The sequence below is a fragment of the Lolium rigidum genome, chromosome 5 (genome assembly GCF_022539505.1).
Source record: "Lolium rigidum isolate FL_2022 chromosome 5, APGP_CSIRO_Lrig_0.1, whole genome shotgun sequence".
Classification (NCBI taxonomy): Eukaryota; Viridiplantae; Streptophyta; class Magnoliopsida; order Poales; family Poaceae; genus Lolium; species Lolium rigidum.
Genome location: NC_061512.1, coordinates 237,878,032 through 237,906,021, shown reverse-complemented (window position 1 = coordinate 237,906,021; position 27,990 = coordinate 237,878,032). Strand labels below are relative to the sequence as shown.

Sequence of the window (27,990 nt, the reverse complement as noted above, 5' to 3'; positions counted from 1 at the left end):
TTCTTTGGTGAACGAGAACACATTTTTCTACAAAAAACGTGATTTCACATTACAAATATATTTCTTATGCAGGGAGGCAATTTTTATCCCCCGAATCAAATTTGTACAGCAATGGAAACAAAATTTGTTTTGAGGGAAGCAAACTATATGGCTTCATAGTAGAAAAAAAATCATGACATTGCTTGGAGAAAACCGTGATTAAATTATGAAGCATTGCTCATAGCTTTGGGCGCATGCTCATTGTGTGATGGAAACAAGTTTGAAATGGAAAGGAAATATCGTGTGTCTTAGATGGAAACATCGTGCTTATATGGATCTGGAGTTAATATATGGAAAGATCGTGATTATAGGGATGTAGATTTAATTTCGTGAGAATATATGGAAACATCATGATTATATGGATGTGGAGTTAATTTCGGAAGCATATATGGAAGCATGTTGTTCTAGAAACCATCGAGGGAGTGGGGCAACATGATTATTAACGGAAGCTATATTTACGGGAGTGATTAACGGCACTTTGTTATTCCCACGCGCGCGGGCCAAAAATCCAACGGAGAGAATGCTTCCAATCCTATGGCAAGTATCTGGTCAGATGGGAAACAAAATATCGGGAGTTCCTAGTGGTGCCCCAAACAAACACCTCAGCGCCGACGGCCACTTGATGATCCTCATCCGCGAGCTCGTTCGATCGCCTCCCCATTTATCAGAGGGAACCGCTAGCACAAGTGGCCGCTAGGTTGGAGCTTTGGTTCGTCGCTAGCAAATGGCGGCGCCGGCGCAAGTAAAGGACGCCGAGGTGCTCCGGTTCATCGAGGAGATGACGAGCGACGTGGACTCGGTGCAGGAGCGCGTGTTGTCTGAGATCCTCGCCCGAACGCCGGCACGGAGTACCCGAGCAAGTGCGGGCACCCCATGGACCGGGCCACGTTTCGGGCCAAGGTGCCGGTGGTGTCCTACGAAGCTCTCAAGCCGTACATCCAGGCGCATGGCCAACGGAGACCGGTCGCCCATGCTGTCGACGCGCCCCGTCACCGACTTGATCGCCAGCTCCGGCACGTCGGCCGGCGAGTGCAGGATGGTTCCCAACATTCAGGACGTGGGCGGCCGGCTCCGGCATCTCAAGAGCCTCCTCATGCCAATGATGAACTTGTAAGTCCGCCACTCTTTCCATTCCGAGCGAGACCCGCGCGCTTTGCAGGCGCTCAATATTTGGTACTCCATATATAGGCACCTCCCTGGTCTCGACAAGGGGAAGGCGCTCTACTTCCTCTTCGTGAGGCCGGAGACCAAGACGGCGGGTGGCCTCACGGTGTGGCCCGTCCTGACGAGCTTCTACAAGAGCGAGGGCTTCAGGAACCGGCCGCACGACCCCTTCCATGACTACACAAGCCCCACGGCGGCCATCGTCTGCCCGGACACGTTCCAGAGCATGTACGCGCAGATGCAAAAGTTTTTTCAGAGCAAAGCAGCCCAACTCGGCGTCTCTGTTTTAATTCGCGCAAGGCAACGCACGCAGTCGGCGTCTTGAAAGCCCGCTGTGAGGTGAGGAGTAGTCCAGAATCCGGGGTCACTTTGATTTCGCGCGTCTGCCTTGCAATCCGGCCCAAGGCAGTACCTTTCCCAATCCAAAATCCAAGGGCCACCTCTCCTCCCGAAACGCACGCAGGCAGAACTCCCTTTCCCTTTCCCTTTCCCTTTCCCACCCAACCAAACCCTATAGAGTCGGCGGCGCACCAGCCCCATAGAGGCGGCGGCGCACCAGATCCAACGGCGCCACGCCGGGCTTGCTCGCCGGCGCGCGCGCGTGCGTGCATCCCTTCCTTGCGCGCCGCTCCGTCGAGCTCGCCTCGCCGCGGCGTCGCGCGACTGGCCCTGCCCAACCAGGACGCGGCAGCGAGCCATCAGCACCAACCAACGACCTCCAAGTTCTTGCCGCCGGTGCTGCTCCTCGTCGCAGCCAAAGTTTACCGGCCGCTCACGCGCCCTCTCCGTGGTAACCTACCCATCTGAGCTCCCCTCCATCGTCCGGTTTATTTATACCACTCAAAATATGCAAGATTTACTCATTCCTGCCGGAATAACATGCCACATTTCATCTTGTTCACCATCCTGCTTTGTGCAGCTGACGACCAGGATCTGTCACAATCAAATCCCAGCTAAACTAAGTAAGCACATCTTGCTTCCTCCCGTCAGCCTCCACACACCCGTCCTAGTTCAAAATTACTAAACCAACGGGAACGCTTCCAATTTCTTCTTCAGCTCCACCAAAGCTACTGCTAGGTGCCTACATTCAAAACGTCGACTCTCGGACCTCCACCACAGCACCGCGTCCACAATCCGGAGAAAAAAAATCCAATGTCCCCAAGCTGCTGCTGATGCTGTCGTCTCGCCCGGCTGCCCCACTTTTCTTCGATTGGGACCTCCTACAGCACCGTGTCCCCGCTCGGTGAGTACGCATGACTGCGCATCTTCCCTCTACCTCACATCCGTTGCTCTATTGCTGATGCTGCACTTCTTCTTTGTGCTTGTTTATTGCTACCAGCTGCTTGCTCTGTATTGTTTCAGCGGTCAAAAGGTTGGAACGGCCACAACTTGTAGCGATTGTTACCTTTCAACGTTATGTGATGTTTGTTGTTGACTTGCATCAGTCGGTAGTCTTGGCTGAAACTTGTCATCTCCAGCCTGGAAAGTGGAACTATATATCCAGAATTGACAATTTATTATCAGCTATTTGCTGTTTGATCCAAAATCTCCAGAAAAATAAGCATGGGTCGTAAAAATGTTGAATGAAGTTGCTGATTAATGTTCCGTTGATATATGAGCTTAACCATGTCTTAGTTACTTGCTTCTTAGGATTCCCGAAAATGAACTTGCAGCAGCAAATTCGTCCTTCTTCCAATCTGAGCTCTCATCTGAGTCCAGGCCTCAATAATAAAATATTTCGTCTTGTTCAAGCTCCTGCCTGCTCGTGCATGTGAGAAGGAGCTCGGTCACTAGTTGATCTCTCTTTCTCCTGTGAGTATGGACACATGCAACACTCGTGTCCAATGCAACTAGCAAAAATATTTGAGATCCCACACATTCTCTGTACCTTGGATGTAAAATTAACTTGCTCTAAAAACATTTCAAGTCTTGTCATGCTTATAATACAGTGTACACTGGAAACTATTTAAACAGAGTAGTGCTTCTCTCACTTGCAGCTCTCTAGTTAATCTGTGCATTTTGCATCAATTCCCTTTCAGTTTATTTATGTCTTCCTATTTCTTCCACCTAAACTGTATCATCATATTATTACTTCTGTCTGTAAGGAATGCAAATTTCCGTTTCACCTGGCTAGTATCACAAGTTTGTTATACAGTTTGCGAGTCAATTTGAGTTCTTCAATTGGACACTGCCTAGCAAAATTCCTTGTTGTTTGTATTCTGTAAGATTAACTTGTTACTCATGTTTTAATTCGATTTTGATCAGGTCACTGTCCTTTTCCGGTGGTGTTGCCCTCCGGTGTTGCTGTAGTACCGTGGTGGTGTTGTTATGCAAATGCTCCTGATGCTCCACTAATGCCTGCTGCCACTGGCTTCTTCGACTGGGTCTATCCTACAGCACCATGCCCCCTCCATCTAAAGGCCTCTCTTTCTCTCAGTGTTACTCTCTATTTTCCTTGAACTGCACCATGTATGTTTGCGTAAAGTAAGGTGTGATTTTTTTACTACCTTGTGCAGAAGTGATGATGAATGGGTGAATATCTACTCCATGTTGTATGTGTTTTGCTTCCAGAGCAAAACAATGCTATATTCCTTTGTTGCTCTTGATTGGCATGCCTTGATTGGTCTGTTTCACTAGACACTGCTTTTGTTTAATTTCGGTCTAGTAATTGTTGCTCTGTTTTGGTCTTGTTGACTTGTTTAGGTTATCTCTCTAGTAGATTGGTTACTGTCTTGCTTTTATTTATGCATTAAAAGCATTGATAGGATAATACTAGCATTGTTTAGGTTGAACTGATCGATTGGTACCACAATATCGGTGATTTGCTAAAAAATTACATGTATGAATGCAAACTTTTCTAGACTGATGTGTTGTTTAGTTGTTCCAGTTAGATGCTTTTGTTGGATAATACTAGCTGATTATTAATCAACTACTTGGTGTACTACTACTACTTAGCATCTGATTTTGCAGCTAGATTAATTAAGTAACCGTGTGGAGATAGATTTCTCCCATCTAATTTTTTGTGGAACCATTGGTAGCACATGCCTGTGATTGCGAGTACTAAGTGGATGAAAAGCAATAGCATGTAGATTTTGTACACGATATTGCTATTTGCACGTCTAGTTTGTATAGCAATTCTGAATTGATTCAGTTTTGCTCAGGTCATGTTCCTGTAATGGTGGCGCCCTCTGGTTGTGCGGGTGCTGCTGGTGTCAGTGTTGCCCAGCTGCCCCTGTTTTCTTCGACTGTGGTGATGCTGCTGCTCAGCTGCTGTCACGGCTTCCCTAGCCTCAGATGACGGTGCCTCTCCTCCTCCTACTGAGACCAACATTGGCGAATAGATGGCTCAGGTCAGCGCTCCAGCTCCACGGGCTTAGAATGAAATATTTAGATGGAAAGAGATGTCTTTTTAACTTGTAGGCTTGGTTAGGTCAACCTTAAACCTGACTTCTATTCAGTGTGGGCTGAACCTGGAACCTGGAGCTTGAGTTAGTTGTAGTATAAGATTTATGTGTTAATGTAGAGTTTCTGTTTGCTGGTTGCATTTAATGGAGCTGATCTGGACTTCTAGATCAAAGTGGTCAATTTTTTTTGTGAGTCAACGCAATGCTGCCTTATAATGATGCATAAATTCTATGGTTTCTTGTTTGAAATGCCTGTTGCTGCTTATCTTGAAACATTGATTGCTTTGCTGACCATTCTGTTTTTTGTTTGTTTTGAGGATTACGAGGAGTACCAAATGGCAATGGTGGACTTCTTCTTTGACTCCATGTGGTTGGGTGAGTTTCTTCACCTCCCGCCTCTCCTTTACATGCCCTGTGATACCATGACCATGGAGCTTTTTCTACTTGGGCAGGCATACTCCTGTGTTTTTTATGTCATGAGCCAAACATCTCCCTTTCTTCCCGTGATGGATTATACTCCTGCAATGTCAGAATTTGGAATTGGCATCTCCAAGACATGTAAATTGTTCTGTAGCTGGAATTTGCAGCTCCTGATAATCTGATATGCATGATGGAGCAAGTACATGTTTTTTTTGGCCGCGTTGATAATCTGCATAATTCCTTTTATCTTTCTAACATGCTGATCTGACGCAGGTAAGCAAAGTTAGCTTTGCGTATCTATAGTTTTAGACCAGTTCAGATTGGTAGCTGGAAATGCACAAACCTATTCAAACGGTTGAAACAATTCACTTGCTGTCAGTCAGCTGACATTTTGTTTGGTAGTTGCAATTGTGCAAATGATATATGCACGTCTCTCACATGTATAAGAATCTCGATTTGTCGGAATTTATTTATTTTCCAATAGCTTGAAAACCCATGATGTACTCCCTCCGGTCCTATTTAATTGACTGAGATGTAGTAGAAAGTTGTACTAAATTAGAGTCAATGAAAAGGGATCCGAGGGGAGTAGTAGCTATTCCACATACATGCATAGGTACATAGATTCATGCATTGGGTGCTATCGCTGTTACCGTGTGTGTGTGTGTAGTTGAAACCCTCCATCCAAATATATTTATCTGCTATTGCGAAACTTGCTATAGAGGAGCTGACCATCATTTCTTGTTTTTGTCCTTGGATAACGAGGTAGCAGCTGGAGCCTGATGCATTGCTTGGAAGCAAGCTGGTTGGAAAGACCTCGAGGACAAGGATACGTCACCAAGCGATGTCTGTTGGTCCCGAAGCAGCAGCCGGCTCATGGCAAGCACCTTCATTAGCTCGATGTATATGGTTGCAATGCATGTGCAACCTGATGCATGTGTTGTTTTGCTGATCGTCCCAAGACTGATTGTATGAGCTGTGCTGTATGCACCTCTTATCTTTTTCTTCATATGAATTGCTTGCTGTGTGATCTGCATGTCCGAAAACAAAGGAGCTCTTGCCAAAATTTTCAATTTTCTGTGATCTGAAGTGGATTGCCTAACTATTTATAACGTTTTTCCTCTCAAAAAATTCCCCCGACTTTCCTATAAAAAAGCATAGAAGAAATCAGAAGTTGACCATGCTGTACAAAATGCACTACAGGGACACGCCGCTATGGCTATCCTCATGCTCACTACGCCCGCAAGCTAGTTGTCCGCACAGCCGCGAAGGTGAAGCCGCTGCAGGCACTGTCGGTGGTTGCTAACTCGCCCACCTCGTATAGAGGCTGCGGTGCTATATTACATGATCCACAGAAGGCCATGGCCCTTGTAACATCAAGACCAACGTCCCTATACAGTTGTTAGCTGCAGCACGTAGGAGAAAATAAGCTAGTTAACTAGTAGAGGTGGAGAATTTCGTATCTTGATGCAGGTCGGGCGGTGCCAAGTAGCCATGCGACGATTTGTTTTGCAGCCTCTCTCTGCAAGGCGGGCGAGCTCCCGGTCAGCGGCCTCTTCCGCGTCGTGCGCAGTTGCGTGGCTGCCGACTCGTACCGGCCAGCGCAAGAACCATCAGATCACCGGCGCGGTGTCCGTGGGTTTCTCGGCGTCTCGGGAGTATTGTTTTCATCAGTTATTAATAAAAGAAACCCGGTGAGAGGACGAGAGAGCCGTTGGATTGAACTGGAACGGCTGATTATAAGAACTACATCAGCCGTAATGTAGCGATAACGATGGGTAAAAGAAAAAGTGATAATCGAATATCCAAAAAAATAGGAAGCTCTCATGCCAAAATTTCCAAGAGGGTTAAAAAGTAGTAGAATTTAACCTCCCATCGTGTCACTCCCTCAGATGCGCCTTGATGGCCCAAACCTTAAGGCCGCTCCTACACCTCTCCATACCCGTCCTGCCGCCGCCAAAGCCAGGTGATGGGAAAACCCGCGTGGACGCTAAGGAAGGTGGCAACTATCACTGCTCCACATTGAGGTGGGGGATTCTGGAGGCAGCCTCGATCTCACACGGAGAGGGTGGCGTCGACCTAGAGATGGGCGGCAAGCGTTGGTGCTACATGCCGTATGATTCTTGGCTACATGCGCAGCTAAGCGGTGGCCATGCTTGCCGTGGGAAGGATGCACCAATGGGCTTCCGGCGCAATATCTGAAGATGGTTGCTCCCGTCTCCCATCTCACCTCCACGACCTAAGATCCTAGCAACCTTGCCCCTTCTCGGGATTGGGGGGTTGTGGCCCGTGATTTGAAGTGTGGTTGCATGCTCGGGTCATTTCTTGTGTAATCTCGAAGTCGTGGCGGCATGTAAGGGTCCGTATTTTCAGTGTTTCTATTCACTTTTTAGCTATAATTTGCCAATTGGGTCATGGCTCCGATTTATAACTTTTGCATACAAGCTCCGATCTAAGAGCATCTCCAACAAAGACGCTATAACGCGCCCGCACTAAAATAACTGCTAATTTAGCGCGCAGATCAAAAAGATGACCGTGCGGGCTGCTCCAGCGAAGGCGAGAAAATCACGCGCGCTAAAAGCTTTGGCGCGCGTGGGAAAAAGCGGTGCCGCGCGAGGTAAATTTGGGGCGCCGCTGAGCGCGCGCTCTATAAATGAAGCGCGCGCGCTGCCAACCGCCACTGCTTCAGCGCGCCATGTCATCTTCCTCGCCACGCGCCGCCGGCCGCTTTGCCTCGCAGCGCCCCAACGCCATGCCGCCGCGCGCGAACCAGACGGTCTTCACTGGCATGCGCTTCCGCCCAGGCGGAAGGTTCTATGCGGAGATCTGCACCGCCGCTGAGCGCATCGTCCTCAGGACGTTCAACACAGCGGAGCTCGGCACGCGCGTACGACGCTGCCGCGTGGCGGCTTGGGCGCCCGACCACCACGTTCAACTTCCACGACTGCCGTACCCTCGCGGCAGCGAAGTTCATGGCCGACGTTTCCACGAACCTCGTCAGCGCTGAGCAGCGCCGTCGCCACCGCTAGCTCCAGCGCCGTCTAGACATAACCGAGGCGGACGAACGCGCCATGGAAGCATGGCGCCAAGCCTTCCCGCAGGACATCCTGGACGAGGAGGCCTTCTTCGCGTAGAAGAGGGCCAAACGTGAGGCGGAGATGGCGGAAAAGAAGGGGGTGAAGATGGAGGTCCGCTGGAAGAAGGCGGTCATCACGTCGCTGAGGGAGGGGGCCTGCACGATCAGTGACAACTACGAGCATTGGCTGGATGAATACCTGACCCGTCGGCGTTATCGGCCTCCAAAGAAGATGGTGATTTCTAGATCATCGCTGCAAAATAAAATTATTTAGCTTTTCTAGTTTATTTTCTGCACTAGACTTATGCTAAATGTAATTCGTAAAAATGTTTTATGCTAAATTTCTAGATCTTTTCTGTTATTTATTTCTTTGCAATATTATGTTTAGCGCGCCTGCTGGGGATGATTTTTTCTACTTTGGCCCGCCTATGTTTTGCGCGTCCGGCGGAGGAAAACCTATGTTCGCACGCTATGTGCAGATGGCACACGGTGCAAAGGGATTTTAGCGCGCCGAACTTTAGCGTCTCTACTGGAGATGCTCTAAGCGATTCCGAAGGTGTTGGCAAGGTTTTAGGGAGCTAGGCCGTTTCACATTTCTACTTTCATAATTTGGTCGTTTCCTCACAATGCGTTGACCTAGGCGCGAGCAGAAAGAACATTTAGGCCTCAAACGGCCCCATGTGTTTAATACAACAAAAGTGACCAAACTAAAATGAAATTGAACAAACTAGCGTTGACATAGTCGCGAGCAATTATTTTAATTGTCATTTCATGTGCGACCTCATCAGCGTGGGGGCATGCTGGGGGTCATTACTTTATGGTAGTACACCACTATTGCATATAATTTCATGTGCCATCTCGTCGCCTTGGCGTCATGGTAGCATCTTTATTCTATACCAGGAGACAGGTTCTTATTTTATGATAGGAGGTGGTTATTATAGGGTATATGTGGCAATTATATTATAGAGTTCACGGGAGCTGCCATCGTGACGTATCGTAGTACACCACTGTTACCTATAATTTCATGTGTCATGTTGTGTCAAGCTAGTTTTTCTATGAAGTTGGACATTAGATTGATGAGTTGAAGGTGCATGCATGAGAGGAAGGTCACGTTTAGTCAGCCAGCTCAAGAAAGTTCATTCAGAGGCAGTCCCTCCACCATCATCTCCACGGGAAACTTTCATATCTCGGTTCATCTGGCTTGACCGGTACACTGGCGACCTGAAATTTCACCGAGAGTGACGCGACCTACGGGAAGCGGCACCATCGACTCGACCTTCTCAAGCCGAGAAGAGGACACATGATGGATCTCGTGGGCATCGGGTGTCGTATCTAGTTGATCGAGGCAGCAAGGGAGGCGTGACCTGATGCAGCGCCTAGTGACGTGTCTTGATTTGTTGGCGGCGATGCGAGATGATGACGCGAGGACGTTGAGGTTCTGCGCCATCTCACTGGACTGCTAGCGTCACTTCCATTGGTGGCGATCCTCTAAGAATGTGAGAAATGCAGTTAGATGGATGCAGCATTCTCTTGGTTTCAGTGATTGGCAAGACGAGCATGGTGATCTTCCTCGGTGATCAGCGAGACACATTGCGGGCATCCTAAATCATCGTCAATGCCTTTGTATATGCATATGTATTTTCTCATATATCTGTACTTGCCCATTGCTCGTGATAATATCATCCGCAAATGCAAGTCTGGTAGGCAGAGGAGCAGGCCGGAATGAAATGGAGGTGACATGCTGCTTATTGCTGCCGCCAAGTCTCGCCAGCTGCACACCATGATCTACGGAGCCACATGCAACAAAAATTATAAAGTCATGCATGGACGCACAAACTGGAATGTGTGCATATATGCTTATTCACCGGCCAAACCAGCGCCCGGCCTTGAATCCATGGACGATGCAGAGAATGTGGCCCATTTTTTTGAGACCGCGTGATGTTCATTTGAACTGATACTATTTTTAGCTTTATTGTTAGATGATTATATATGTTTTATCTTATAGTTGTATCCTAACATTGAAAGTTGAGGCTGTGTACCATAGGAGAGGTGATCATGTTCTGTTTGTTGCAAATACATGCATCGTTTGTAGCTCTACCACCCCGGTTATGTGGAGGACGCTGAGAAAGAAGCTAGTAGCAGAGCCCTTAAAAGGGCCAAGCCCACCAAATAACTGCCTTTTTACAGTTTCTGCGCGAAAAATGGCACAGACCAGTGCCCCTAAATCCCTAAACCCGTAAAAAAAATTTAGAGGCCCAAACCGTAATTGCCTCCTCAACCTGTACTAGTGCAGGTTGGAAGGCAAAAACGCCCGACCCCTTACTCGACATTTGTGCTTGCGCGGGCTAAAATTTCAGCTCCACTCCTTGCCCTCCTCCTCGTGAACGCACGCCGCCCCGGCCCGATTCGGCCGCCGCCGTCGGCGTCTAGCCACCCTTCCACTTCCCCGCCATCCGCCTCCGGCCCGGCCACTGGATCCGCCGGAGACACGCCTCCCGCCGCTCTCCGCAGCCCGCCCATGGATCGCACTTCCCCGCCGCCGCCACCTGATTTCTCTGCTGGCGCCCTCCCCCTTGCCCTGCACTCGGTATGCATTTCTCTTTTTTTCGTTTTTGTTTACTTTTTGGCCAATAGATAAAATTGAATGTATATTCACGGTATATAGATGGAGGTGAAATTGAAGATGCCAATACTCATAACCAGCTCCTCATTGATCCGGTCGAGCACCATTGGCAACTGCATGGCCATCGCCAATGATCTACCTTTGTTTTACTTTTCAATGTCTTATTTGAGTCGAACAATTGTTGAAATTTCCAAGAAACATTGTTGTAATAACTAGAATGATTAAACCGTGCTTGAAACTATTATTTGTTGTTGTTGAATGTTATATTTGCAAGGTACTTTGCTTTATTTTATTCAATGTTGTATGCAAATTAGAATGAAACAGCCAATACCCTGTTTTACGGGCAGAAATGTGCTGTTGCAGAATAGTACCCTCAAACTCAACCCTTAAAACAGAATATTCGGTTATACGGGTTAGGTTTGAGGGAACTTATCTGCACCCTCTGTTTTCGAACCTCAAAAGTCGATTTTTTCTCGACAAAAAGACTTGTATTCGAGTGGTTAAACTAGTCAGTCTGCGGGCAACAAAGAAAAATATAGTCACGGTGGCAAGCAGAAAGTTCAAAACGGTACTTTATTGAATTAAATCAAATCCTTATAGAGAATCCCGTGAAGTTGATGGCCAAGGTGCGGAGGCCGTTGCAATGAGGAGTTCATCAATCATGCCCTAGTCGTCGATAAGATGCGCCATCGATGAAACCATGATGGAAAGTCATCGGCGAGCTGCAGCACCGGTGGCAAACATGCAGCAGCGAGCGTGTTACAGCAGCACGCTCGTGATGAAGACTTAGGAGGTGTGTCTCTCGCCGAGGCCAACGATGATGAAGGAAAATCAGTGTGACAAAATGGCAATGGCGGCCGTCTAAGTGTTGCACCGACAACATTTTCAATGATGGGTTTTAAGAGAGGGATAAGTTATAACAAGGTTAATGAGATGATTGTCGGGACTAATCTTGTTATTAATGCAATTGTTAGATGATTAGATCATGTTTTATCTTATAGTTGCATCCTAACACATGAAAGTTGTGGCTCTGGGCCATAGAGATGTGTCATATGTACACAACAGAGCTAGTTGTGTTTGTTGTGGATGCATGCATCGTTTGTAGCTCTACTACCCTAGTTATGTGGAGGTCGATGAGAAAGAAGAGTGCATGCGCTAGCTACTAGTGATATGCATGGACCTGGTAGGGCCTCACGTGTGTGTGCGCATGTACTAGGCAGTGGAGAGATTAGTGGAGCAAGTTAGTTAGTGACTTGACCATGTATGGGTGACTTGTATTCAGCTGAGTTATGAAATGAAAAAAAGAGCAAAATGTAGTCACGGTGGCAACCCCCGCAACAAAGTGTCTTTGGCAAAACTATTATTCTTCCTTGGTGCATGGGTGTGTGCATGTGTATTGGTCAAGTGTGAGTGCATGTGTTTTTCAAGAGAAGCAAGTGAGAATAGAGGGAAGAAGCGGAGCTGCGAGGTGCAACATCGATGAAAATATGAAGGCGAGTCGCCGGCGAGTGGCAGCACTGGCGGCGAACATGAATGCGAGTCGCTAGCAAGCTGCGGCACCGACGGCGAACATGAAGGCGAGCCGCCGGCGAGCTGCGTCACCGGTGGCGAACATGAAGGCGAGTCACCGGCGAGCAGCGTCGTCAAGTTAGTTAGTGACTTGACAATGTGTGTATGACTTGTATTTAGCCAAGTTAAGAAATGAGAAAAAGAGCAAAATATAGTCAGGGTGTCAACCAACGGGGGAAGTGTCTTTGGCAAAGCTCTTGTTTTTACTTGACGCATGGGTGTGTGCGTGTATTGGTCTAGTGTGCGAGTGCATGTGTTTTTTAGCTGAAGCAAGTGAGATTAGAAAGAAGAAGAGGAGCTGCAAGCTTCAACAATGTCAATCAAGCTTAGTAAACTAGAAGTAGTTTGATACTCCCTCCAATCCTAAATATAAGCCATATAATTTCTGGCACGGAAATTAAGAAATGCATATTTAGGAAAAAATACATCATGTTTGGCTAGTGTTAACCGTGGACTTTGCATGAGATAAGTAAACCTAATCAAATCTCCAAAAATATTGTCCATACAAATAGGGCAATGCAATAAACCTTATATTGAAGATTTTTTTCTAAAAAAACTATATGGCTTATATATAGGAACGGAGGGAGTAGTTTTTTGTAGGAATTGAAGGAGGTGGTAACGGCACAATCACCATGCTCATCTGGACGGAGCTAGGAGACATACAGTCACCAGCCGATGTTGTTCTTGGTCCTCGACGGTGGTGAACACGAGTATCGTAGAGTCTAAGGAGGACACAGTGAAGCTGAAGGAGGGTCGACAGAGGAGTGCATGTATATAAGTGTGATCCACATATGAAGCGACATATATATCGGAAATTCAATTCGGCACATGGGAGCATATGCTCCTGCCATCGGAAAAACATTTTAAAATATTCAAAAAAATCAAACAAAAAATTTCTCGCTTACGTATCAACATTTTACGTGCGCACATCAAGTCTTGCGAAAAATCGACATTTTTTGTGACTTGTGTAAAAAAGACAAATAAAACGTCTCGTACACAACCTTCTTTTACACAAAAATTTGTCTTTTTTACGGATGGCACTCAAAATGTCGGTTTTCTGTGAAACCACTTTTTGAACATGTAGAATTTTAAGATATATCTACTAAATTTTATGTTCAAATTTTTCAATATTTTAAAAGTGTATTTAAAACAAAGTTTAAAAACCGGGAGCATATGCTCCCGGGTGCCAAAACGCCACTCCCCATATATATTATGAACCTGTGCATGGATACTTTAGAAGCAAAGTGGGGCGTGTGTTCTTGCGAGGAAATAAATGAGAAGAGTACTACTTGACCTAATCCAATAGTTTCCTACAGTGTCCATTGCATTTGTATGATAGAAGCATCTTCCGATTATTTTATTGAGACAGCTAGCAGAGTGTACACTCAGACCAACACCAACACGGTGCCAGAGAAACATCAGCCCAACAAGGCCGGAAACTAGTTTGGCCCATCCAATAGGCAAACCAGGCAACACCTTGGTTGTGTGGTTGTTGAAGTTGTTCAATATTTAGTCCCACATTGCTAAGCTAGAGAAGTTGAGAGCACCTTATAAGGGAGGCATGTTGTTATCTTCTAGATAGTAGTACAATATGAACTATGCATCTATATAGCGCGTGCGCTCGCGTGAATATTCGCGACTTAAGACTTACCACTTGGACGTACATGGTATAATCTTTTTTTCTTTTTTTTGAACTGATTTTCTTTAGTACCGAGATAAAACTACTTACCACTTGGACGTACATGGTGCAATGTGAGTGCTTACTCCCGTCAGTCATGCCCTGTGATGCTACACTCTCGCTCCTTCAAAAACTATATTTGAGTGTACTTTCATGTAGGGTGTAGTTACAGTGTTGTTCAGTTTGTAATTGAAATCATTATAATTTAGCACTTGCACTTCCGTTTCGTGGTTTACAAACACTGGGGAAATGTTCAGCTGCCATAGAAATTACAAACACCACATATAAATCTAAAGAAGGAACAAAAATACTACTAGCTTCAACATTGAAGTAATTATTATAAAGGGACAAACAATGACAACTGCAAACAAATTCCAAATGCCATCCAAAAAGATATAAAAGGAACAAAAACCCACGATCCAGACTCTTGCACAATTAATAAGCCTTGAAAGCTGTTATGCAATCAATATAGCTTACCTTATGATTGTGCTCACTTATTACTCAAAAAAAAAGATCCACCAAGGGCGAAATGAATTCAGGGATGGACAAACCATACGTAAGCAAAATAAATGGAAATACACAAGATATACCTGACCCTCTTAACTTTCTTTTTCGGCATATATTTATCCAAACGTTTGATAATTATACTCCTTGACACGAAAGAAGTTCCTTCCCCAACCAGACAAAGGTTCATGCCAACAAAGTTCCCATCACAATCAAAAAGTGGCCCCACCTTCCCAAGCCTAGGAAAAAATAGTGACAGGCAACAAGGGTAAAATTGGGACAAAAAGAAGATATGGAACAAGACATACATGCGAAAAACATCAATTTTATGTCTCAGAGCTATATAGTTCAGTGCATATAGATCAGACCATGGTGCAAGTGTACCTCAGATATTTTACAGGTGGAGAGCATACACTGTTTACCATCTTTAGATCCACTTGAATCACCGGTCAGTATCCCAGTTGTGGCCATTAATGTGCCAGAATCAGCACGTGCGACAGCTACTACCTTACTGCAGGGAAGAAATTCCACCTGATGATCGAGATCCAAAGGACGAACACCAAGGGAGTAGATCGCTATGTTGACAAGAGCAATCTTCTGATCGAAATCATAGTCTCCTAACAAGCCTGTGGCAACATTGCCGTTGCGACGCACTTCAATCTATAATGGGACAGCAAGAGAAGAATACCAAATGGTGACACACTGACAGTTATCTTAAGCAAACAAGCAAAACAAGTGAAGCATGATCAGCAGCACCAACCTTCAAGCTACCACAGCCTTCTGCTTTCTTATCATTGTAAGCTCTAACCAAACTTGATGAAGTGAGAAAGCGTGTACCAAGAGGTTGGCGTTGTAATGCTATGCCCGAGCATGCAAATAACATCTTATGTCCTACACAAGATTGTAATTTTAATCGTCTATAATAGCAGCATTAAATTAAAATACGATAAAATAATTAAAGCTAAGAATACTAGAGTATGACAGCATAGTCACCATCAGACAGTGCAAGGGAGACAACATGTCTAGAAAACTTCGAAGTAACTTGTTTGCTGAGCTCACTCCAGACATTTTGGTCACAATCTCTGAACTTGTCAATTGGTTCTTCCGAATTGATATCGTGATTTAGGTCGCCTAGTTAAAAAAACATGATGGAACACAATTGTGAGTGTTCGAAAAGAGCTGTAATAAACATATATAGAAAAATGAATTGACGGCAGACCTGCAATTGTCAGATCAAGTGTCTCTCCTCCGCCATTGCAGATTCTTTTATTCTTTTTGGAGGTTTCTGCGACATTTTCCTTTAGATCATTACCAGCTCTCTTGATTTGCGGCATATTTGGAACACTGAAGCACAACAAAACAAAATCCAATGCACGTTTCATAGGAAAGAAAACATCCAATCGAACCTCTTGGAAATTTCCTGCCTTCGCGTAAGAACACCCACCGATTTCACGTTAGGGTTAGGAAGTTAAACTTTGCACCTCCTAAGGACAGATCTAGATAGTTGCTGGTTGTGCACCCAAAATTTGTAGATGTTAGCTTCAGGTTAACTAATCTCTGGATGACGAAAACCTGACACCTGAAAATTCAGTGTCCAAGGTTGCGGACGGGGTGGGTGCAGCAGATACGCGATGAGGAAGACGGGAACGGAGATGGCGGCGCTCGAGCGTGAGAGGCGGAGAAGGCGTCCGCGGTGACGCTAAGCTACGGCAAGGGAGCAGCTGTGTGGATTGTAGAGCGCGTGGGAGAGAGAAGGGGCCGATCGGGGAGGAAGAAAAGATTTGCTCCAACTGAATTGGTCCACCTCATCCCGTCACAATATGGTAAACACTCAGTATCGCAGGTCGATGGCAAACAAATGGTCGGACCACCATCTGGTTTCCATCACACGGCCGGTGATTCATTTTGCTTTCCACTGGGAAAAAAGGCTCATTAAATCTGTACCTTCCCCCACATAAATAGCAAAAATGGGCGCATCTGCCCAAATCGATCCCCAGCTCGACACCATCTCCTGTCGCCGCCGCCACGGTGATTCTTCTCTTCCCACCGTGCCTCAACTCCCTCGGCAGCGCCGCACCATCCTATCCGACGCCGCGCTGTTACCACTTGCTTAAACACACACGATCTTAGCGCACTCAGCGACTTCACTTCATATACCAGCGCTGCCAGGATGGAACGACTGGGACCAGGATCGTTGATCATCTGGATTGCTTCAAGGCAGTCGGAATGCATGCTTTCAGTTCCGCCTCCAACGGACTACCACAAGGGGCCAAGGACCAGCAAGCTGAGCCTATTATGGTACCCGCCGTATCTCGAAGGATCATTCCAGCACCTCCACTGCTTTCTTCCCCTGTCCACGATGCATCAGTGTTCAGTTTAGACCATCCTGGCGGGGGCCTAACCCAGGGTGCCGAGATGGTTTTCGATGATGATGTCAGGTCAGCTTGTCGCCCATGCTTCGCTTTCACGGCATAGCAGATGGTAGACTTCCCCTTCACTGGGTCCGCCAACGGATTTTGCTTGATGACCAGCAGAGAATCAACATAGCTGCAAAGGAGACGCCGCGACGCTTCAATTGGAGGCGCAGGCTTGTGATGCACCACTTCGTTATGGACATGCCATGCCCGCCACCAGGTCATCAGCATCATCATGCGCGTCGTCTCCGGCACCTGAACCAGGGCTTGCAGGACCCACTCTGGGCCCGAGTTCTTGATGCTCTCAAGTGCCGGTAATGGCCACACCTCCTCCATTGCCCACCAGAGATCCTGCGCCATGGGACAGCGGCATAGAACATGGAAAGTATCCTCGCATTCCAAACCACAAACAACACCGTGCCTCAACTCTCTCGGCAGCACCGCACCATCCTATCCGACGCCGCGCTGTTACCCGCGCCTCCACTTGCATCGATCTGTGGCGCCGACTCCATGATGTTCCACCAGGGGGAATTGTCTTGGGGATCCCTGATCGCCGGTGGCTGCTTTGCCAGTTCCAAGGAGTGCATGAATCATGATAGGGTCAGAGGCGTTTCAGCCTTGGGCGCTGGTCGTGAACGACATCGTCGCTGGATCTCCGATATTATGGCAAGCTATGAGCGCTGAGGTGATCACGTAATTGACATGCATCTTGCTTTCTCATGTATGCTCTCCATTACTTTTGCCACTTGTTTCTCTCCAGAAAATCATTTCAAGAGAAGAGGATCTGATGCACATGCAGATTATGTCCTAGGACGAGGATGGTGGTGCATGTGTTGCAGAGATCTGTCTCGTAGCACCTCTCCTAGCCTGGCAACCTCCGATGGCCATGACATCAGGCTCGTCTGCCTGGAGGCGCAAAAGTTCTCGACTTGGTGAAATCATTTCAGTGCATCGATAATTAGGAGCTACCTAATGGTTGTGTTGTCAGGACTCCAGGCTGCATGGAAGCAAGAAGGAAGTGATCGTCGGAAGCAATTGTGGCAAAACGTGATTAGTAAAGGAAGCATATCAGCATCCGAGGAAGCAAATAGTTTGTTAGACGAGAGCAAATTTTCTTTTAGTTGGAAGCTCTATATTCTCCATTTCCTTGGAAGCATTAAAATGTAATTAATTTTAAGGAAGCAGCTATTTTGTTGGAAGCACTAAAATGTAATTATTCTTGATGGAAGGAATATATTATTTGTTGGCTGCATTTGTCTAATGTAGGCCTTGAAGCCATTCTCTTGGTGATGGAAACAAATCCGTATATAGTTGGAAGCATTTCTCTAGTATGTGGAAACAATATTGTATAACAATTGAACCCAATTATACAAGTATTTTTCTTTTTTACATTGCAGCAAATTTCATTCACGGTGGAAGCAAATTCTTTGGTGAACGAGAACACATTTTTCTACAAAAAAACGTGATTTCACATTACAAATATATTTCTTATACAGGGAGGCAATTTTTATCCCCCGAATCAAATTTGTACAGCAATGGAAACAAAATTTGTTTTAAGGGAAGCAAACTATATGGCTTCGTAGTAGAAAAAAAATCATGACATTACTTGGAGAAAACCGTGATTAAATTATGAAGCATTGCTCATAGCTTTGGGCGCATGCTCATTGTGTGATGGAAACAAGTTTGGAATGGAAAGGAAATATCGCGTGTCTTAGATGGAAACATCGTGCTTATATGGATCTGGAGTTAATTTCGAATACTACCTCCATAGCGGATTAATGGGCAATTACGCACTTCGAGAAAACAAGTTTGACTACTAATTTGGTTAATAAAATATTAGATATATATCACAAAAATTATATTATTAAAAACATTTTTTGAATACGAATCCAACGGTATAATTTTTATGGCATATATCTCATATTTTTTTGACTAAATTTATAGTTAAACTTGTTTCTCGAAATGCGTAATTGCGCATTAATCCGGTATGGAGGTAGTATATGGAAACATCGTGATTATAGGGATATAGATTTAATTTCGTGAAAATATATGGAAACATCATCATTATATGGATCTGGAGTTAATTTAGGAAGCATATATGGAAGCATGTTATTCTAGAAACCATCGAGGGAGTGGGGCAACATGATTAACGGAAGCTATATTTACGGGAGCGATTAACGGCACTAGCAGACTTTGTTATTCCCACGCGCGCGGGCCAAAAATCCAACGGAGAGAACGCTTCCAATCCTACGGCAAGTATCTGGTCTGATGGGAAACAAAATATCGGGAGTTCCTAGTGGTGCCCCAAACAAACACCTCAGCGCCGACGGCCACTTGATGATCCTCATCCGCGAGCTCGTTCGATCGCCTCCCCCATTTATCAGAGGGAACCGCTAGCACAAGTGGCCGCTAGGTTGGAGCTTTGGTTCGTCGCTAGCAAATGGCGGCGCCGGCGCAAGTAAAGGACGCCGAGGTGCTCCGGTTCATCGAGGAGATGACGAGCGACGTGGACTCCGTGCAGGAGCGCGTGTTGTCTGAGATCCTCGCCCAGAACGCCGGCACGGAGTACCTGAGCAAGTGCGGGCACCCCATGGACCGGGCCACGTTTCGGGCCAAGGTGCCAGTGGTGTCCTACGAAGCTCTCAAGCCGTACATCCAGCGCATGGCCAACGGAGACCGGTCGCCCATGCTGTCGACGCGCCCCGTCACCGACTTGATCGCCAGCTCCGGCACGTCGGCCGGCGAGTGCAGGATGCTTCCCAACATTCAGGACGTGGGCGGCCGGCTCCGGCATCTCAAGAGCCTCCTCATGCCAATGATGAACTTGTAAGTCCGCCATTTCCATTCCGAGCGAGACCCGCGCGCTTTGCAGGCGCTCAATATTTGGTACTCCATATATAGGCACCTCCCTGGTCTGGACAAGGGGAAGGCGCTCTACTTCCGTTCGTGAGGCCGGAGACCAAGACGGCGGGTGGCCTCACGGTGTGGCCCATCCCGACGAGCTTCTACAAGAGCGAGGGCTTCGGGAACCGGCCGCACGACCCCTTCCATGACTACACAAGCCCCACGGCGGCCATCGTCCGCCCGGACACGTTCCGGAGCATGTACGCGCGAGATGATGTGCGGCCCGTGCCGCCGCCACCGAGTGCCGCGCATCGGTGCGGTGTTCGCCACCGGCCTCCTGCGCGCCGTCCAATTCCTCCAGCTCAACTGGGAGCAGCTGGCCGCCGACATCGAGGCCGGCGCGCTCACCTCACGTGTCGCGGACGAGTCGGTGCGCGATGCGGTGGCCGGCATCCTCCGGCCGGATCCTGAGCTCGCCCGGTTCATCCGGGAGGAGTGCGGCAAGGCCGAGTGGGCCGGCATCCTCGCCCGCGTCTGGCCCAACGCCAGGTACCTCGAGGCCGTCATCACCGGCACCATGGCGCAGTATGTCCCCACCACGAGGCACTACGGCCGGCGGCCTGCCCATGGTGTCCATCTCCTACGCCTCCTCCGAGTGCTTCTTCGGCGTCAACCTCCGCCCGTTGTGCGACCCGTCGGAGGTGTCCTACACCATCATGCCCAACCTTGCCTACTTCGAGTTCCTCCCGGTAGACGACGAGCAGGAGGAGGGCGACGACCTGCCGGCGCTGGTGGACCTTGCGAGGGTGGAGGCCGGGCGCGAGTACGAGATCGTGATCACCACCTTCGCGGGGCTGAACCGGTACCGCGTCGGCGACGTGCTCCGCGTGTCAGGGTTCCACAACAGCGCGCCGCAGTTCCAGTTCGTGCGCCGCGCCAACATGATCTTGTCCGTCGACGCCGAAAAGACGGACGAGGTGGAGCTGCAGCGCGCCGTGGAGCGGGCCTCGGCGCTGCTGCGCCAGCCGCACGACGCGTCCGTCGCGGAGTACACCAGCCGCACCCGCACCGCTCGCATCCCGGGCCACTACGTGGTCTACCGGGAGCCGGCTGCCGGCGTGGCGGTGGACAAGGAGGTCCTCGACGGCTGCTGCTCCGGAGATGGAGGAGGCCCTAAACACGATGTACGTGCAGAGCCGGGTGGTTTACGGCTCCATCGGGCCGCTCGAGATCCGGGTGGTCCGGCCAGGTACCTTCCAAGATCTCATGGACTACACCATCTCCCGCGGCGCCTCCGTCAACCAGTACAAGACGCCCCGCTGTGTCACCTTCCCGCCCGCGATCAAGATCTCATGGACTACACTTCAGCGCTGTTCTGCCCCGTTGGACCTCCTATGACTAAGAGCAAGTACAATAGAGTCTAGTCAGCTGACTATAAGATATTAAATAATATATTTTAGATGAGTTGGAGGAGAGAGAAGAGGAGAGAGAAGAGATGTGGGCTACTTATCGCATAGCAGCTCTTGCACGCGTCTTCCTAGGCACCTTGTGAGAGTGGAATGTGGGCCATATATTAGTAAAGTACTACATTCTTATAGCCAACTATTGTACATGTTAGCTATATGATGACTACAAATGATATGACATCTTGTTATAGCCAACAGTTGGCTATACTATTGGAATTGCTCTAAACGGGGGCAGCTCCTCCCCGATCGATTAATTAGGTGGTGGCCTTCCTCACGCGCGCAAACCGGTTTAATTCATCCGCGCGCGCGCGGCGCGGACGTACGTGACGGCCGCGCCCAGCTGTCACCTCCCCGATATAATTAGCTGGACAACCAGGTAGCGTTGCGTGCGTGGACACGCGAAGCCGCACACGCTTTCTCAGTTGACGTACGTATGGCTTCAACTCGGTCCATCCATTGATTCATTCATTTTAAAATGCACTTGGCTCGATCCACTTGCCCACGTGAACCTGATTTCATCCTTTTCACCGGCCGGGTCAAACGACCACTTCATGCTCAGCTCCATCTTCTCTCTCCGCTTTTTTCAACTACTCGTACAATCTCCGAAGAACAAGCAGCAGCTAGCGGCCCGACCAGTGCCAAACAAACAAGTTTTTTTTTTCCCTTCAATTCCTTTTTTTATTCGTGAACGCGATGGATCCGAACTCCGCCGCCCGGCCAGTGCCAAAGCACCTGCGGAACATCGATTCTTATATAATCCATGCTCCAACGTGCATGCCTGCAACTCAACCTCACGAAACTCACACCTAGTAATTAATTAAGATGGACGCACCAACGATTCCTTCATTCTTTATTATTTTTGGATGGACTTTCTTTCAAATATTCGACCAGCACTACTTGTTCACCTAATTAATTAATCAATCTGCACAACCTTAAGCCTCCTTGACCGGACGGCCGGAGGATCTAGGCCCAAAAACTTGGGCGGGCCTACACTGAATCAGACAAAAATGTGACGTTTTTGGGCCAAACTTTACTAGTATTAGGTTTAAATCTCCCTGGGCTGGGCGGGCCATGGCCCAGTTTTGCCCCAACTAAGGTCCGCCACTGAGAGTAACTAGATTTAAATGTGCGCCTTGGCGCACGATCCCGTGAAATTCGCATTGATTTTTAGGTTATATAACAATGATTGAAATCATGCCGAAGAGCCTATCTTCATGGGGGTGCGAGAGGACATCCGAGTGGTGCGGTTTTTTTATGGATGGTGGTCTCTATGTTGTTTCTATTAGGAGTTGTTAGGTCTAATAGAGAGGTTGCAAAATGTAGTTGTGTTTTAGCATGTTGTGATGTTATGGTGGTTGTATGTTCTGAAGTTTTGTGTGTTGCACAATTGCATGTTCATACATGGTCTTATTATCTTTTTTTAGACGATATCCACTATAAAGTATAAAATAATATTTTGATCCAGACCCTTTTTGCTTAGCAGCTTTTTATATAGTAGAAAAAGGACAACAATTACATATTATAGTTTCTCCAAGATAATAAAAACACCGGTACAACACTTGCTAAATGAATATGCATGGAGGTAACCATTTATATCTAAATCACACACAACTTCAATAGAAAAATAAACACTTATATTTCTTAAGGGTGACATTATAGTGCCTTGGTAGGAGGTACCAATTTGTTGTTGTTTTCTTCTACTCCAGATTTTTCATGTAATGAAGTGATCTGAAAAAGGAGATGTAGATTGAAATAACAAATTAGGTATGGTACCAAGACAATGTACTGCCCTTGAGAGTAGAAGTATCACAACATAAATGGTAGATCAGACAGGTATGGAAGGAACTGTCTATTTTAGGTGAGCCATGGCAACAGATGGACCCCACATGTAGAAAGGTGACTCTAGTGATGGTAAAGGCAGAAAGAAGGGAAAAAGAGCTAGCGAGCAATTTGGGAAAAAAAAAGTTGAGAGTCCCGTGTACGGGAACATTACAAGTGCGACGGAACTGTCCGTCGTGGAAGCGTGCATGCAAAATGTTCTTGAGGAGCATATCCTTTACTCGTTTCTTCTTCGACGTCGGTGCCGCCGTCAGCGAGGCACCAGATCCACGCTTTCTGTGCTAGCTGGCACTCTACTTTGCTGGTGCCGACGCTGACCTCTCTAAGCCACTGGTGGAGCTTAGTGAGAGCAAGACTGGGCCATGGCCCGCCTAGCGAGAAAGGAAATGTTTTTATACTTATGCCTCAATGTGTATAGCACACTTACAGATAGGCCCTACTTACCGACCGATCCTTGGCTCAAAAAAAAAAAACCTTACCGACCGATCCAGCTGAGTCACTCGATTCCTTCCCGAATTATCTTGTCGGTGGTTTGTGTAGTCGCTTCGTTGTTCCTCGGCTCCAGCTCGGCTACTCGTGTGCTCTGCTGCTCGTACTGGGTGCATCCATGGCGCTACCGCGGTAGGCCGCTAGAGCAGTCGATCCGACCTGGAGGTGACGGTTCAGCTGCAAGGCGTGGCGGAGACAGTCAATCCGGCGAGCGGCAACCGTTCAGCAGCAGCAGGGCGCCGGCCGCCTAGGCGGCCGGGCCCCAACCCAACCAGTCCACCACGACAAGACCAAGTTCCCAAGGAGGCTTAGGCGGCTAGGATCCGAGTGCGGAGCCCGTCTTTATCTTTATTTTTCTCCGATCTTGCTGCTGCTTGAAGTTGCAAGTGCAAGTCTGCAACAGTGCAACTGCTCCAAATTCGATCTCAGGCAAAGCGCTTCAGGCTAATTTGAATCTTGGTGTGCTTTATTGTGGTATGTCTTATGGAAAAATGAATCTTCGTATACTTTATTTTGTTTTGGGGTAATTCATAGGTGTATATATCAGAATTGCATTTTTATCTACGGTTCAGAATTGCACAAAGAAGTATATGGTTCAGAGTTTAATTTTTTTGCACTAAGCTTTAGCTTGGCCGCCTAAGAACTTTTTTTTATGCTCTGTCACTGCTCTCAGTGTAGGTTCACTGGCAGTCTGGAACGGAGGGTGGCACCTCTTTTATTGTAGAGGAGCTAGCGGGCTAGGAGGTGCACTCTCGAGGAAGAAGAAGTGCTGTCCAAGGATCGTGCTGAACCGATGGAAGTAGAAATGCTAGAGGGAAAAACCAACCATAATACCTTTGACACATGCTGTCAGTTTGCCCATTCTGGTGAAAACATTAGCTGGTATCATAATTAATTACTGAAAATCCAGAGGAACTGAAGGACAAATAATATAGATGTAAGAGATCTAGATCAGACTGTAGATTACTTTTTAAAACATGGCTACCTTGCTGTCTGTGTATTTTGTGCACTGAGGTTCTGTTGCTCGAAATTTGTAGGCTTATAGGTAGGCACATTACATGTTCCAGACAGTTGAAGAACGTAGAAACTTACAATAGTGAAAAACAGTTTTATTCAGTTGAGCCCTAGCGTGAGTGTGGTGTCATACATAATCTTACTAACACCGGAAAGAAGCACTAAAACGGAAACAGAAAAGCTAACATTTCATACACTGGTTCAATACACGGCAGTGAGTAGACGTACAGAGCAAATAGTTTTCAGGTTAACCCCTAGAGATGGTACATAAAACTAAACATTGGCTAAGTGCTCCTTACATGTGAAATACATTAAGTGGCTTGAGGTTTGACGCTTTTGTGTTCAGCACCGTGTCCAGAGCTAGTTTCCCCTCCATAGGCACCACTCTATGACCGCCATCAAGAACCCATTGACCACTGTGTAAATTCCTCTAAGCCAGCCCGCTCTTCATCTGATAGTGTAGGATCAGACAATCTCATATTCTGTCATAAGCTAAGTACAATCACATGTTGCCATAGAGGTGACCTGATAAGGAAAGTCATTAATCTCAACCAGTATCCCGAAACACGAGTTAGCTGTCCTCCCACCTGCCAGCAAAAGCAATATGAGACCTGATGAAGCAACGGCCAAAACAAATATGATCATCGACTCGCATGGCTGCAATAATAGAAGTCTACAAAAATGTCTTCCATGTACCACCATGACCAGATACAAAGAAAAAACTCCCAACAGAATTGAGAGAACCTGATCGAAATATCGAGTTGATCTCCGGCGAGCCCCCACACCATCGGTCGCTCGGCGTCTCCCATGCCTATACCTCTGAACAAATGCAAACTGAATACATCAACCAATTAGTTTGCGCTGAAGAAATAATAAGCCAAGCAAGTACAAAGATGTCACTTAGTCATACACATGAGAGATCAAAACTGGAAAACTACGTAGTGAGATCAATAGTTTCGTGCAGTACTTTATTGTACTACGTGTGCTTATATTATGCATTTCAATTGGATCATTTTTATTTATAGAAAATAATACAGGCACCTACATACACATTCAACTACTATGTCAGTCGGCGACACCGCCACCATACTCAACCACAGAGCATACACCAAAATCAAAGTATAAGAATAAATGTAAATGGGTCATGCCTATCTCAGTAAATCTTCTTAGCCTCTTTGGTAAGTTCGAGCCAGCGCCAAGGATAGCACCTGCAAGGAGAATACATCAAACATGAAAATTAAACAAGTAGAGATGTAACAAGGGCACCAAACAGAATATCTAGAAAGACCAAGTGGAGCAGAAAACACGAGACACTTGAAAAACATGACCAAGCAATCTAAAGCAAGGGGCTCATCCTGATTCTCATCCCTGCATGTGTAGAAATAGGATTTGTAACCAGAGAAACAAATGATAAGCCTAAAAATTCGTAGGTTCCCTATCTAATAAAGAGCTGCAGTTTTGGTGTACAGAAGTGGAGCTACAATCTATCTATTGGGATTAATTCACGAAAAATGCTGACCAAAATAACAATGATACCATCCTATCAAAGTAGACCTTCCCAATTTCACCACCCTATTTGAACGAACACAACAGACCCAACACATAACAAAATCCATTGGATCCAGTGGAGACATATACACAGGGACAGAGATATAGATTAGAGATTCAAGGTCGAGTGAGGAGTTTAGGTAGCAAATAAAGAGGGGAGCATGAAGGATATGTTTACCTGCGGATGGACAGATGGAGCTACGCTCCGAGCTCCGTGGGACGCATTTATGCAAGCCTTGTCGCTCCCGCCTCTTATCCCATGAGCCGCCACCTCAACATGGGACATGCCATCCACGAGGAACATGTCGGGTTTCTCAACATGGGCTTGACATGAGGGTGGGATCTCCTTGCGTACTGCATGATGCTTCCAGGTCTCACTCCCGGACTAACAACAGTATGAAGACGTTGTTGGAGCTGGCAATACCAGCTGCGGGTGCAGACATTTTTCAAAACATGGAATTAGTCAGCCTCCAGCTGGAATGACTGCAGTTAAAATAGCAAAAGGGGTTAGTCCATTCGAAATAGGAACCATAAACTTTTAGATACATTAATATAGGACCATACTGCAGATATGCTAAGAATGATGTATGAGCATGTATTCACTCTAACACCTCAAATAGCAAGACCATGAACAAAAGCCAGCAAACTTATAGACAAACCACAATATAAGAACACGTAAATGGATTATTGTTTTACAAAAAATGAAGTATGAATGAAAGCAAAAGAATACCAAGATATGCATGAACAAATAGATCTATGGCATCAAGAAGGGGCCATAAATCAAGTAGCATGAGCTATAGAATTGTGGAACTGAGACATTTGCTTTATAGTCCAACGAGCATTGTCACAAATTTTGTCTTTTACCCATAGGTTTGGCAAAAATTAAGATACAATATTTCTAGAATTATAAATCAAATAGAATAAACAAGCAACATTGTGAGATGTTAGGCCTGAATATCAACATGAGAAATGATGTGAGCAAGACCTTCCCAGCTCATTTTTTTCCTATCTAATAGGTAGTAGGATGAAGGAAAATATAAGAAAAGTATCGTCATACCGCATCCATTGGCACAATCTAGCCGATCTGAGGCTGGCCACATAACCTATCAACCTGCACAAACTTTTATTATAAGAACCTAAATATTATCAGTCTTAGGACACCACACAAAAGCTATCTGAAATATGAGAACGTAAAAATCAAGATGGAAATAAGGAGCTCAAATGACTAAATGAGAACTTCATTTGTTGAATAGGTTTATTTGGGCACGTAACTATCATTGGCTAGTGAGGCATTGCTACTTTGCTAGTCACATAATTGATAGGGGGATACAATATACATGTAAGCCATTGTTTGCTGTAGCTAAATTTCATAAAAAGTTAACTATTGACAAGAATACAATACATGGATTAATCCTACTGTGCAACCTTACATCTTTTAGAAAAAGTAAATTATTGAGTAGAATATTACATGGATTAATCCTTCGTACAACCATATTGCCTTTTCACCAAACACCTTGTAGGCACAAATTATAAAGAGCTGCACAAACATAGATGAAAAGGGTTAGATCAAAAGAGAATAATAATGAAAGAGAGAGAGGAGGAGGAGGCAAATCAGTGGGGAAAATAGAACCCAAGGACACGGGCAAACACATGCCCTAGCAAGGGCCAAACCTGTGCTGAATTAACACCACGTGAATGGCTCTCCGTACATGCCGTCGAGGCGTGGCGTGGTGGGGCAGAGCCAGGCCGGCCGTTGGCCGTGGGCTGCCGGCGGAGACGACAGGGATGGAAGCAGATCCTCGTATGCAGCTTTCCCACTTTCCTCCTCCACAAGAGAAGTTTGATTCCACGTTTATTTCAGCACTTCAGCACAACACATTTGAGAGAGAGAGAGAGGACCAA

General features: G+C 46.6%; 2 long non-coding RNA genes and 1 pseudogene across 2 annotated transcripts; all 3 read left to right on the top strand.

Annotated features, from left to right (window-relative positions):
- Positions 1-1,889: 1,889 nt before the first annotated feature.
- Positions 1,890-2,371, top strand: LOC124658399. Its single transcript, XR_006989172.1, has 3 exons — positions 1,890-1,993; positions 2,123-2,165; positions 2,260-2,371. It is a non-coding gene; the product is annotated as an uncharacterized LOC124658399 (long non-coding RNA).
- LOC124658398 lies at positions 2,367-6,054 on the top strand. Its single transcript, XR_006989171.1, has 3 exons — positions 2,367-2,446; positions 3,469-4,982; positions 5,794-6,054. It is a non-coding gene; the product is annotated as an uncharacterized LOC124658398 (long non-coding RNA).
- A 13,274-nt stretch (positions 6,055-19,328) lies between these two features.
- On the top strand, positions 19,329-21,130 carry LOC124657301 (annotated as a pseudogene).
- The last annotated feature ends 6,860 nt before the right edge of the window (positions 21,131-27,990 follow it).